The sequence below is a fragment of the Vulpes lagopus genome, chromosome 19 (assembly GCF_018345385.1).
Source record: "Vulpes lagopus strain Blue_001 chromosome 19, ASM1834538v1, whole genome shotgun sequence".
Lineage (NCBI taxonomy): Eukaryota > Metazoa > Chordata > Mammalia > Carnivora > Canidae > Vulpes > Vulpes lagopus.
In genome coordinates, this window is record NC_054842.1 from 42184476 (window position 1) to 42197507 (window position 13032).

General features: G+C 36.3%; 1 protein-coding gene across 5 annotated transcripts in view; it reads right to left on the reverse strand.

Moving 5' to 3' along the window:
- Positions 1-13032, reverse strand: part of PLSCR4 (phospholipid scramblase 4) — a 111925-nt gene that overhangs the window by 23140 nt on the left and 75753 nt on the right. The gene's annotated exons all lie outside the window — the stretch shown is intronic.

The following is a 13032-nucleotide window of genomic DNA, read 5'->3' on the forward strand; positions in this document are numbered from 1 at the left end:
TATTCCTTTAATGATGGTAATCTCTGGTGTTTAGAACTGAATCTTTTTAGAATCTTAAATCTTGAACACTCCTAGGAATATACCCTCAAGTGACTCTTGTACATGTATACAGAAGATATATACAAAAATGTTGACACACTGGTCATATTAAAAGAAACTAAAAACATTCCTAATGTCCATCAATGGTACATTGGACAAATAAATTCTGGTACATTCATATGATGTGAGTGTACACTTTCGTGAAAACCATAGTTTTAGAGTCATACACATCAAGAGAGATGAATCTTAAAATTACAACACTAAACAAAAACATAAAAGCAAATCCCTAGAGAGCACATATATGATATCATTTAAGAATTCCAAAAGCAGGAAAATGAAACAGAAGGTTTTTTTCAGATGCATACATGAGGAAACTTTAAAGTTAGGGAATAACACGAAATTCAGGAAAAATGGTTACATGTGGAGATGCGGTGTGGGGCAAGTGTTTCATCATGGCCCACAGGGGCTTGAAGTTCCTCCTAATGTTCTGGTTCTAACAAGGTGCTTAGAACAGGGGCCATGGGTTCTTACTAGTCCTAAAAAGGTACATATATTTAAATCTGCATATTTATGTGCCTGACGTGATTTCACAATAAAAAAGAACTTCTTGACAGTTATACATTGAGCATAACCTTCTAACTAAATATCTGTTGTCCCTTTCTACATTAATCCTAGGATTGAAAACAATGAAGAAACCACGAGGGAAACGAGTTAGTACATATTATTCGGTGCCTTAGTGAAAGGAAGTGAATTATCCATCCATGCATCCATCATCTATTCAGCCATCTATGGTGGCAAATGGCAGAGTATAATGTAATGCAGATTTTAACAATTGCTGAATTTAGGTAAAGATAGAGATTTGAATATTTTTATGTTCAAGGCAAAGCTTGAAGACAGAAATGCAGAATTCCTTTTTTATTTATTTATTTTTTTTTTTTAAATTTTTTATTTATTTATTTATTTATGATAGTCACACAGAGAGAGAGAGAGGCAGAGACACAGGCAGAGGGAGAAGCAGGCTCCATGCACCGGGAGCCCGATGTGGGATTCGATCCCGGGTCTCCAGGATCGCGCCCCGGGCCAAAGGCAAGCGCCAAACCACTGCGCCACCCAGGGATCCCCAGAATTCCTTTTTTAAAAAAGATTTTATTTATTTATTCATGAGAGACACAGAGAGAGACAGGCAGAGACACAGGCAGAGGGAGAAGCAGGCTACCCTCAGGGAGCCCCATGTGGGACTCAATCCCCAAACTCCAGGATCAGACCCTGAGCCGAAAGCAGAGCTCAACCACTGAGCCATCCAGGCATCCCAAAATGCAGAATGCTGTACCCTAAATATGAAGTAGTACCTCTGGGGTCCAGGCCTAAAAATCTGTATTTTTTAACACAGCCCCAAGTGATCCTTGTGTTCAGGCATGTTGGAGGTTTATTTTGTGTAAAGAAAAACAACAGTTCTCAACTATGCCAGGCAGAGCGTAGAATTCAAATCTGATTTGAGAGATTGAGTAACAATTTGAAAAATATACCAATCTTTAAATTAAAAAAATATATAAGTGTTTTAAAAATCAACTAACATCAAAGTAAAATATGATTGCCTCACAAGCTGCAGGTGTTCACAGGATTTGTTCACCTCCTCTCTCCTTTGAGATGTAGTTTCCTTTCCTTTTTCACCCTAAACTCTCTTCCCTCTGTTATAAAATTGTACCGTATAGTTTTATCCAAAATATTACATAAGGTAGGATAATTTCCAGTTGGTACAAGCATGAATGTTGTAACTTAATCCTCTCTTAACATCCAGTAGATTGTTTTCAGATTTCCCAATCACTCAGCAAGGACAGAAAGTACTATAGGTTGAAAAGAGACAGTTCTGGCTTTGTGACAGATGGAATTCAGATTAGAAAACTGAACTGCGTCTCCGTAACAAGTTAGGATGATATGGTTCCAAGAGCTCTTTTTTTTAAAAAAATTATTTTTAATTTTTTTTTGATTTTTTTTTAGTTCAAAGAGCTCTTAATCCCAAAGGTCTTCTGCATTTTCAGAGTTTAGGCCTCATACAAAGGAATCTAAGCCAACTGGAACCTAATACAGAGGGAAAGGAAACATGGGCTGGATAGGACGAGGTTGGTGAAGCCATGGTTTGCTGCTTTGGAAGGCAGACTCCACAGTGCATGTGGCATCCTTTACATGGATATCCTTGCTGCATCCAACACTGCAGCTGTGCTGCATCTTGCTCTTCAATTCCACCTTTCTAAACTGGGAGCAAAGCTCAATAAAACCACAAGCTCTAGAGCCTCACCATGGACATTTGAAACTTCAATTGCAAAACTGAGAATAATGGTCAGTTTTGCAGTTGAGAATTTGCTGGCCTGTGTCCTGGCCTCTGGGCCAGGGAGCCTTTGGATCTGTGATAATCTTGCAATTCCCTACATGGAAGTCTTGGAGATCTGCATATGAAAACTAAAACCTTGGGCTCTGTTTCCAGTGCCTTCAAAAACGAGAGGAGAGAAAAGAAAGCAGAAGTTCACTGTTTGTACAACTCCTCTGCTTCTTAGCAAGGGCAGGAAAAATAGCTAGTTCCTGCCAAGTCCTAGTCCATCTACCACAACTGGCCAGTTGGGTGTAGCATGTAACTGCTAGATGATACCCTTTGTACAAAAGGTAGGCTACTTGGAGGAGGGCAGACTTGGCGGCTGGTAAATCATGTATGCCAGCACACTTCAGGTAGTCTAAACAGGGTTCACACAGACAGACAGATCCCAGGTATCCCTAATGGCTATGTGACATTGAGGGACTGCTCTGAAGTTGGGTTATCTGTTGTGTCATGGGCAGGACGAAAGCAGCACCCACCTCACTTAACTGATGTGAAGATTGACATGGTACATTCAATAGCACTTTATTTTTAAAAATATTTCATTTATTTATTTGAGAGAGAGAGAGCGAGAGAGCGAGAGAGAATAAGAGTGTGTGCAAGCAGGCAGAGGGAGAGGGAGAAGCAGGCTCCTTGCTGAGTGGGGAGCCCAATGCAGGGCTCGATCCCAGGATCTTAGAATCATGACCCAAGCCGAAGGCAGATGATTAACTGACTGAATCACCCAGGTGCCCCTCAAATAGCACTTTTTTTTTTTTTTTTTTTTAAATTTTTATTTATTCATGATAGTCATACAGAGAGAGAGAGGCAGAGAGAGAAGCAGAGGGAGAAGCAGGCTCCATGCACCGGGAGCCCGACGTGGGATTCGATCCCGGATCTCCAGGATCACGCCCTGGGCCAAAGGCAGGCACCAAACCGCTGCGCCACCCAGGGATCCCTCAAATAGCACTTTTAAAATAGTGCCTGGCACATAGCAAATCCTCAGCAAACATATATTAATACTAAGATTTCACTAGGTAAAATAAACCAGCTGGTGAAGAGAACAAGAATAAGCTTCTGCCTTCAAATAAAAGAGCTGTTTGCCATTCAGCCATTTGACATACATTACTGAGCATCCCTAGTGAAGACTTTATCCTGGGTTTTTCAAGATGCCACCAATAACTCCCTAATGTCTACAACTCTGAGTATGCGTCTAGCAGGCATGATTTTATAAGCAATGTTGGAAATGGGTTTCAAACTGGAAAGAACTAGAAGGAAAATGGAGGCATTGCTGGAGGGCTTTTTCCTATCTGTAGCCAAATGAAAGACAAGTAAGTTGGAGTACATTTTATCTGCCTATAGGATTTGCTTTTAGTTTATAGTAGGATAGTGACATTAATTATATTATTCAGATGAATGGATTTATCCAGCAATGAACTTTAAAAACAGCAATTACAGTTAAAGACATCTTCTAAAAATTACACTATTCACTACACCTCCAAGATACAAAAATTGAGGTTATTTAAAAAATTATTTTGCATTATGAAAAACTGAGTATTTACGTCTGTTTTGGAGTAGTACTTCATGACATATATTCAAACGGAACAACATATGTGTAAGTGATTAGAATATTACATTTGATTTACTCGAAAGCCTTGATGAAACTCTTAATAAATGTAAACGCTGGTATTTTTCAAGCACTCACACTATATAAACCCTATGTCACAAGAATCCAGGCTGGTAAATACAAGTACTCAGTTTCAGTTGTTACATGTAACTTAGTGCTGTTGTGTATGAAAGATTTTGTCTGGCCTTTGTCCCAGGCTCTGAGGAGAAACTTCTGAAGCCTTGGAGCTTCCTGAGTGATGGACGTGTCTAATTAATTATGGCAGGCCCTTGGATCACACCTCAGTTTATGCTAAGGAGATAGGGGCTGATCATGCTGAAGAATCACCATGTGATTAAGAGGGTGATATTTGAGCCAGGTTACATTTTACTGATCTCCTGACCTCAAGGGAGACAGGGGGACTGGAGGTTTAGTTCAACCAGTTGGCCAATGATTCAAGTACCCATGCTGACATAATGAAACCCCAATAAAAACTCTGGCCACTGAGGCTTGAGAGTTTCTGGGTGGCAAACATATCAGTATGTTGGGAGGGGATGCATTCTGACTCCACAGGAAAAGAGGCGTGACAGTTTTCAAATGTGAAACCCTACCAGACCCCACCCAATGGGTTTCTTTATTTGGCTGGTCCTAGTTTTACCCTTCAAAATAAAACCTGCATTGTAAATGTAGCACTTAGAATTCTGTAAGTCATTCTTGCAAATAATCACACGTGAGAGGGTGATGACAACCCCCCAATTTATAGCCAGTTGGCTCAGAGGTGTGGGTGACCTGGGGACCCCTGAACTTAGGGCTGGTATCATAAATGATGGCAGCCTTATTGGGGACTGTACCTTTAAACTTGTGGAGTTTGTGCTAACTCTGGGTGGTCAGTGTCAGTGAACTGTGCTGAGATTTTTGGAAAAGTTGCTAACCTATTACAAATAGAAGCATACACATATATATTTCTTTTTTTTTTTTAAAGATTTTATTTATTTATTCATGATAGAGAGAGGGAGGCAGAGACACAGGCAGAGGGAGAAGCAGGCTCCATGCAGGGAGCCCGTTGCGGGACTTGATCCCGGGACTCCAGGATCACGCCCCGGGCCAAGGGCAGGCGCCAAACCGCTGAGCCACCCAGGGATCCCCCACATATATATTTCTGATCACAAAAGTAAAACATCATAACCTGTAAAACATCAGTAAGTATAAAGAAATGAACATAACTCTTAAAGCAACCTTCCAAAAATAACTATTCTTAAAATGTTGGTAAATATCTTGTGTGTGTGCATGTCTGTATGCATGGGGGTTTTAAAAATAAATATTATTAAAAATACTGTGCACTAACAAATATAACTACCTTAACTTCTTCAAACTGTTCTATTTTTGTTTGTACCTTTCTGGTATTATGACTAATGCTATAAAATTTCCATTTACCTAAACATTGGTACAAACTTCTGATTACTCCCTTATAATTAAATAATTTAAGAAGGATCTGTGTTGTATAGGTGAATGTTTTTACAACTTAGGGAACATTCTGCCAAATTATTTTCTTTCTAGCAAGGCTCCTACAGTTTACACCCAAATCATGTGAGTGACCATCTCCATGTTAATAAAGTTTGCCAATTCACTAAGTTGAAAATTTCTTTTGTGTTACCATGCCATTAAACAGAATTCTTTATTCAATATTTAAAATAATGTGTTTCCTGAGACACCTGGGTGGCTTAGTGGTTGAGCATCTGCCTTTGGCTCAGATCGTGATTCTAGGGTCCTGGGATCGAACCTGCATCAGACTCCCCGTGGGGAGCCTGCTTCTCTCTCTGCCTATGTCTCTGCATCTCTCTGTGCATCTCTCATGAGTAAATAAATTACATTAAAAAAATTAAATAAAACGTTCTCCTTAGGGGCCAGATTACTTTTCTAAACTCCACTGAAAACTGCCTTCTGTATCCTTGCTGCCCCTTCTCTTCTATCCCACCATCCTCACATTGCTTTCAAATTATCCAACTCTCCCACCATTATACCTTATAATATGAAAATATGCCCTCCTACCAAGCTCCCTTTCACCTTCTATTTTGTAAGGTTTTTAGAATATATGTATAATTTAGGAAAAATTCTGAACCCAAAGAAAAAATTCATAATAGGTCACATGTTTCAGTTCTAGGTAAGATCCAGTAAACCTATATCAGCCTGTCTCTCCCACTGAATGCAATGAATTAACTGAGACAGAATGATGCAGTAGGTATTTGAAGACTGGAAATACCAAGGAAGAGCATGGGAGAAGAAGGCCAGAATCAGAAGTACCATAAACCAGAATCAGGTTTCTAATCTTTCTCTGGTATCCCCAGCCTGATACATTTCAAGGCAGTCTGTAATGCAGAAGTAGCACCAGGTGCAGAGAAAGCTCCAGAAGAAGCTCCAGAAGAGCTCCAGAAGAAGCTTGAACAAGGAGAAAGGGAATTCCTACAGTTCAGAAAGAGGTAGAAAGTTTCACAATACATTTTTTTCTTTTTCTCCACTTTCTTATGTCCCAGATCCTGGCAATCCCACTGTGGAGAAAGGAGTGATTGTATCCAAGAAAGCTCAGAGGTACCTAGGGAAATCTTCCTTTGGATACAAGGAGGTGTGGTCCCAAGAAGATGGGGTGAAACTCCTCCCTTGGTTTCTTTTTTTTTTTCTTTGCCCTCCTATAACTTGGCCTTGAATACAAGTTAATTTGTGGGAAGTATACAACAGAAAAAGGTAAATAAAACTTCATTTTTTTTCTGGCTCAATAATTGAAAACTTGAGAGACCCAGAAGACTGGTAAGATTGTAGAGAGGGAGGAAGCTTGAGAAAGTGTCCCAGTAAAGTTATTTATGAATTTCTGGGTTCATCCCTGAGTGATACATGCATGGATCTGATCCTAAAAAAACCTCTGAGAATTGAAGGGAAATCACAGTCCAGGTCTGATTGGCCACTGGATTGCAAAAGAAATCTAAACAGCATGACCAAGACTTTGAAAATGAAAATTAACACTCAAATCACAACACAAAAGACTGGTAGAACCATGGCCTGAACCCAAATGGGTCAACTGCTTGCCAAAACTAAGAATATCAATTTCCTGCATAGCATCTAAATAAGACTCTGACATAGAGTCATATCCTTTTAACATAGTATTCAAAATACAGTATCCAGGATACAGTATACATGTACAAAGAACCAGAAAAGTCTCAACTCAAAAGGGTTGAGAGCCACTACTGAAAATGCTACTTATAAAGATGTAATCCAGAACACAATAACGAGTTAAATACTAAAAAAAGATTCAACTAATGCTAAAAAAAAGGACAGGAAATGAGACATAGGAGAATGAAAAAGGAAACAAGCAGGTATAAATTTAAATATATTAATAGTTACATTAAATGTAATATACTAAACTATCAATGAAGAGATAGACATTATCCAAATAGATAAATGATATTTTTTAATGACTCAATTACATATTCTCTAAAAGAAACTCATTTCAAACATAATGATAAAGCAGACTAAAGAGGAAAAAATAGAAAAGATATACCAAGTAATCATGTGAAAGAAAGATGGAATGCTAAGACAAATTGAAAACAAGTAGCAGCTGAGTGCCAATCAATAGATGAATGTATAGAGATATCACACACACACACACACACACACACACACACACACACACACACACACGCATACTGGAATATTATGTAGCCATAAAAAATGAGATCTTGCCATTCACAGTAACATGGAATGACCTGGAAGGTATAATGCTAAATGAAATAAGTCAGCCTAAGAAAGACAAATACCATATGGTTTCACTCATATGTGGAATCTAAAAAACAATAGAGACCTATAAATTCAGACCTATAAATACAGAACATTCTTCAAGATAGATCATGCAATATTCCATGAAACAAACCTCAATAAACCTTAAAAGACTAAAATCATAGAAAATGATCTCTGGAAACAATGGAATTAAATTTAGAAATGGAAAATATAACAAAATTTGGGAAATTCACAATATGTAGAAATTAAACAATACACTTCTAAGTAAGCAATAAATTAGCAAAAAAACTCACAAGGAAAATTAGAAAATGCTTTGAGATGAATGAAAGGACAAAATGCCAGAAACTTATGAAATGCAGCTAGCATCATGCGTAGACACAAATTTATAGCAGTCAAAGCACATGTTTTTACAAAGATGCCTCTCAAATCAAAAACTCAATTTTCCACCTTAAGAAAATAAAAAAACAATAGCAGATTAAAACAAAAGTAAGCAGAAGGAAAGAAATAGTAAAGATTAAGGTAGAAAGAAAATAGAAAGTAGTAAAAAAGGAAAAGAACAAAACCAAGTTTTTGCTTTGACAAGACCAACAAAACTGGCAAAGCTTTAGCTTAACTAATGAATCAAAAAAGAGAGAAGACTCAATTACTAGAGTCATGAACAAAAGGAGCCATAATGCTACCAATCTTACAGTGAAAAAAAAAGAATTATAAAGAAATAACAAGAACTGCCATATATCAAAAACTTAGATACAACAGATAAGACTATTAGAAAGATATAATCTACCAAAACTGAGATAGAAAAAGAAAACTTGAGTAGAATCAAAACAAGAGCCTGAATTAGTAATCAAAAACTTCCCACAGAAAGCTCAGCACAGATGATTTCTTTGCTGAATTCTATCAAGTGCTTAATCCTTCATAAACTCTTCTAAAAAATAAGTGAACATATCCCTCCTCATTCTATGAGTCACTATGACCATGATATCAAAATCAAACACATCACAAGAAAAGAAAGTTACACTAGTACCCCTTACGAATATAGATACAAAATCCCCAACTCTAGGAAACTGAATCTAGCAACAAATAAAAAAAGGTTTATACACCATGACCAAGTGAGATTTATAAAGTAATAAGACACTGGTTTAATATACAAAAATCAAGGAATGATTTAATAATAAAAAAATAAAAATACAATCAGCTCAATAGATGCAGAAAAGTATTTGACAGAATTCAATACCTTTTCATGATTTAAAAAAAAAACAGTTGACAACCTAGAAATGTTATGAAACTTGTTCAATCTGATAAAAAAGCATATATAAAGTGCCCGACTGTTAGTATTATACCCAATGGAGAAAGATTGAATATCTTCCCCTAAGACCAGAGAACAAGACTAGAACATCCACTGTCACCACTTTTATTCAGTTATACTGGAACTTTTAGCCAAGGCAATTAGGTTAGAAAAAAATAATAAAAGGCACCCATCCAGATTGGGAATGAAGAAATGTGACAGATCTTGGACACAGACTAAGGAATCCACTAAAAACTATTACAACTAATAAAGAAGTTCAACAATGTAGCTGGACATAAAATCAATACACAAAAATCAAATGTCTTCTATACACTGGCAATGAACAATTTAAAAAATTCCACTTATAATAGTATCAAGTAACATATGTAGGAATTAATTTAATAAACAAGTGTAACACTTGTGCATTGAAAACTAAAAAATGATGTTGAAATGAATCAAATACGATATAAATAAAAGTATATATATCCCAAGTTCATGGATCAGACAACTTAATATTGTTAAGATGGCAATACTCCCTAAATTGCTCTATATATTTAACATAATTTTTTAGAGGGATGTCTGGGTGGCTCAGCAGTTGAGCGTCTGTCTTCGGCTCAGGGTGTGATCCCGGGGTCCTGGGATCGAGTCCCACATCAGGATTCATGCATGGAGCCTGCTTCTCTCTCTACCTATGTCCTTGCCTCTCTCTGTGTGTATCTCATGAATAAGCAAATAAAATCTTTAAAAAAAACCCATAATTTTTTTTAATAATAAATTTATTTTTTATTGGTGTTCAATTTGCCAACATACAGAATAACACCCAGTGCTCATCCCGTCAAGTGCCCCCCCTCAGTGCCCGTCACCCATTCACTCCCACCCCCCGCCCTCCTCCCCTTCCGCCACCCCTAGTTCGTTTCCCAGAGTTAGGAGTCTTTATGTTCTGTCTCCCTTCCTGATATTTCCCACACATTTCTTCTCCCTTCCCTTATATTCCCTTTCACTATTATTTATATTCCCCAAATGAATGAGAACATATAATGTTTGTCCCTCTCCGATTGACTTATTTCACTCAGCATAATACCCTCCAGTTTCATCCACGTTGAAGCAAATGGTGAAAAACCCATAATTTTTTTAGAAACTGACAAGCTAAACATAAAATTCATATAGAAACAAAAGAAAATTGCAACAGCTAAAATAATCTTGAAAACAAAGAACAAAGGTGGAAGACTCATACTTCTTGATTTTAAAACTTACTCCAGTTTTTCCAAAGAGAAATCCAGATGGTCAACACACAAGTAAAAACAATTGCTCAACATCACTCATCATTGGGGAAATACAAACCAAAACCACAATGACGTATCAACTCACAGCTGTCAGAATGGCTAAAATTAACACAGGAAGCAACACATATTGGTGAGGATACAGAGAAAGGAAAGCCCTCTTACACTGCTGGTGGGAATGCAAACTGGTGCAGCCACTCTGGAAAACAGTACAGAGGTTCCTCAAAAAGTTAAAAATAGAACACCCTATGATCCAGTAATTGCACTACTAAGTATTTACACAAAAGATACAAAAATACTGATTCAAAGGGGCACATGCACCCCAATGTTTACGGAAGCATTATCAACACTAGCCAAATTATGAAAGAGCTCAAATGTCCACTGATTTGATGAATGAAGAGATGGTATATGTACACAATGGAATATTACTCAGCTATCAAAAAAGAATGAAATCTTGCCATTTTCAATGATGTGGATGGAGCTAGACTGTATTATACTAAGCAAAATAAGTCAGAGAAAGACAATATACCAGAATGATTTCATTCACATGTGGAATTTAAGAAACAAAACAGGGAGCATATGGGAGAGAGAAAAAAACAGAGAGGGAAACAAATCATAAGAGACTCCTAACTACAGAGAACAAATAAGGTTGATGGAGGGGAAGTGGGCAGGGGATGGGCTAAATGGGTGATGGGCATTGAGGGCACTTGTATTGGGCACTGGTGTTATATGTAAGTGATGAACCACTAAATTCAACTTCTGAAATCAATATTAACTATATGTTACTAACTAGAATTTAAATAAGAATTTGAAAAAAAATTGAAAATAAATAAATTTTTAAAAACTTACTACAAAACTATAGTAATCTGAATAGTATGGTACTGGCCTATGACAGACAAATATACCAATTTGGGTGCCAAGACCATTCAATGAAGAACAAATAGTCTTTTCCACAAATAGTATTGAGGAAACTGTATATACATATACAAAAGAATGAATTTGGATCCCTACAACATACCATACAAAATAAGTCAAAATGGACCATAAACCTAAATGTAAAAGGTAAAACTAAGAAATTTTAAAAGAAAAATGGGAATAAATAATCATCACTTTGGGTTTGGAAATAGTTTCACAAATGACACCAACAGCATAACAAAAGAAAAGAAATAAATTAGACTTTATCATGTTTTATTAAGTTTGTGGTTCAAAAATACCATTGAGAAAATGAAAAAAAAAAGTCCACAGAATGAGATAAAATATTTATGTATCATATACCTGGTAAGGGACTTTTTTCTGGAACACAGAGAGAACACTCAGAACTCAGTAATAAAGACAACCTAACTGAAAAATAGCCAAAAGAATTTGGATACTTTTCTAAGGAAGATATATGAATGCCAATGAGGAAATAAAACGATTCTCAACATCATCAGTCATCAAAAGTATGCAGATCAAAACTACAATGAACTCTTCACATCTACTAAGATAGCTATAATCAAAAAGGCAGACGATAACAAGTGTTAGCAAATATGAGGAGATACCGGAAACCCTCATTCACTGCTTATGGAAATGTAAAATGGTGCAGCTGTTCTAGAAAACAGTGTGAAAGATTAAACATAAACACATGACCTGGCAATTCTATTTGTAGGTACATACTCAAGAGAAAGAAAAACATTTTCACAAAAACATGTACATAGCACCATTATTCAAAATAGCCAAGAAAGAAACAACTCATATGTCTACCAACAGATGAATAAACTCTGAAAACTGATATATCCCTATAATGGGATATTGTTCAGTCATAAATGGTAATAAAGTATAATACATAGTATAACTTGAATAAACCTTGAAAACATTAACTGAGTGAAAGAAGTCAGTCACAAGAGACCACATACTGTATGATTCCTTTTATAGCAACTATCCAAAATACACAGCCTAGAAAGATACAGTATTTTTTAGAATGTTTCAAAAGTAAATATTTTTAGATTATGATATTAAAGTTTTTAAAAAAACTTTTGCTAAAATGCTATTCAATTTCTACATAGAAATTTTTAAAAGAAAAAAAAAAGAAATTTTTAAAAGATTAATAGGAAATGCAACTTTCCTATAAAAATTTTCCAGAAATTAACTCACCATTTGATGTTAACATTTAGAAAATAAATGTAGACATTTCTTTGCCCTAATTCAATATTAAGAATATTTAAGAAAGTCAAATTTGCTGAATATGTTATTTTTTTGTATATTTTTTATTGGAGTTCGATTTTTTTGTAATTTTTTTTATTGGAGTTCGATTTGCCAACATATAGCATAACACCCAGTGCTCATCCCATCAAGTGCCCCCCACTGCTGAATACGTTATTAAATACTATGGTCCATTTTGTTCTTGTGACTGTAAAAATTCCAAAATTTTCGTCACACTGAAATTGAAAAAAAACTATGCAAATATTTCATAAAGAGAGCTTCTTGAACACACATAGACAAGTATGTTAGGCCTAAAGACATGAAAGTCTGAACAAATCAATTTCAAAATTCTTTCCTACAAAAATTCTATACCTCAGCAAATACAGTAATTCTCAAGGAAGGAGCAGGTGTATAAAAGAAATTTGTAACTCTTCCAAATATGTCACAGAACATATGAGACCAGGTGATGCTGACACTGCTGATTTAGGATCACACTTTGAGAAACGCAAAT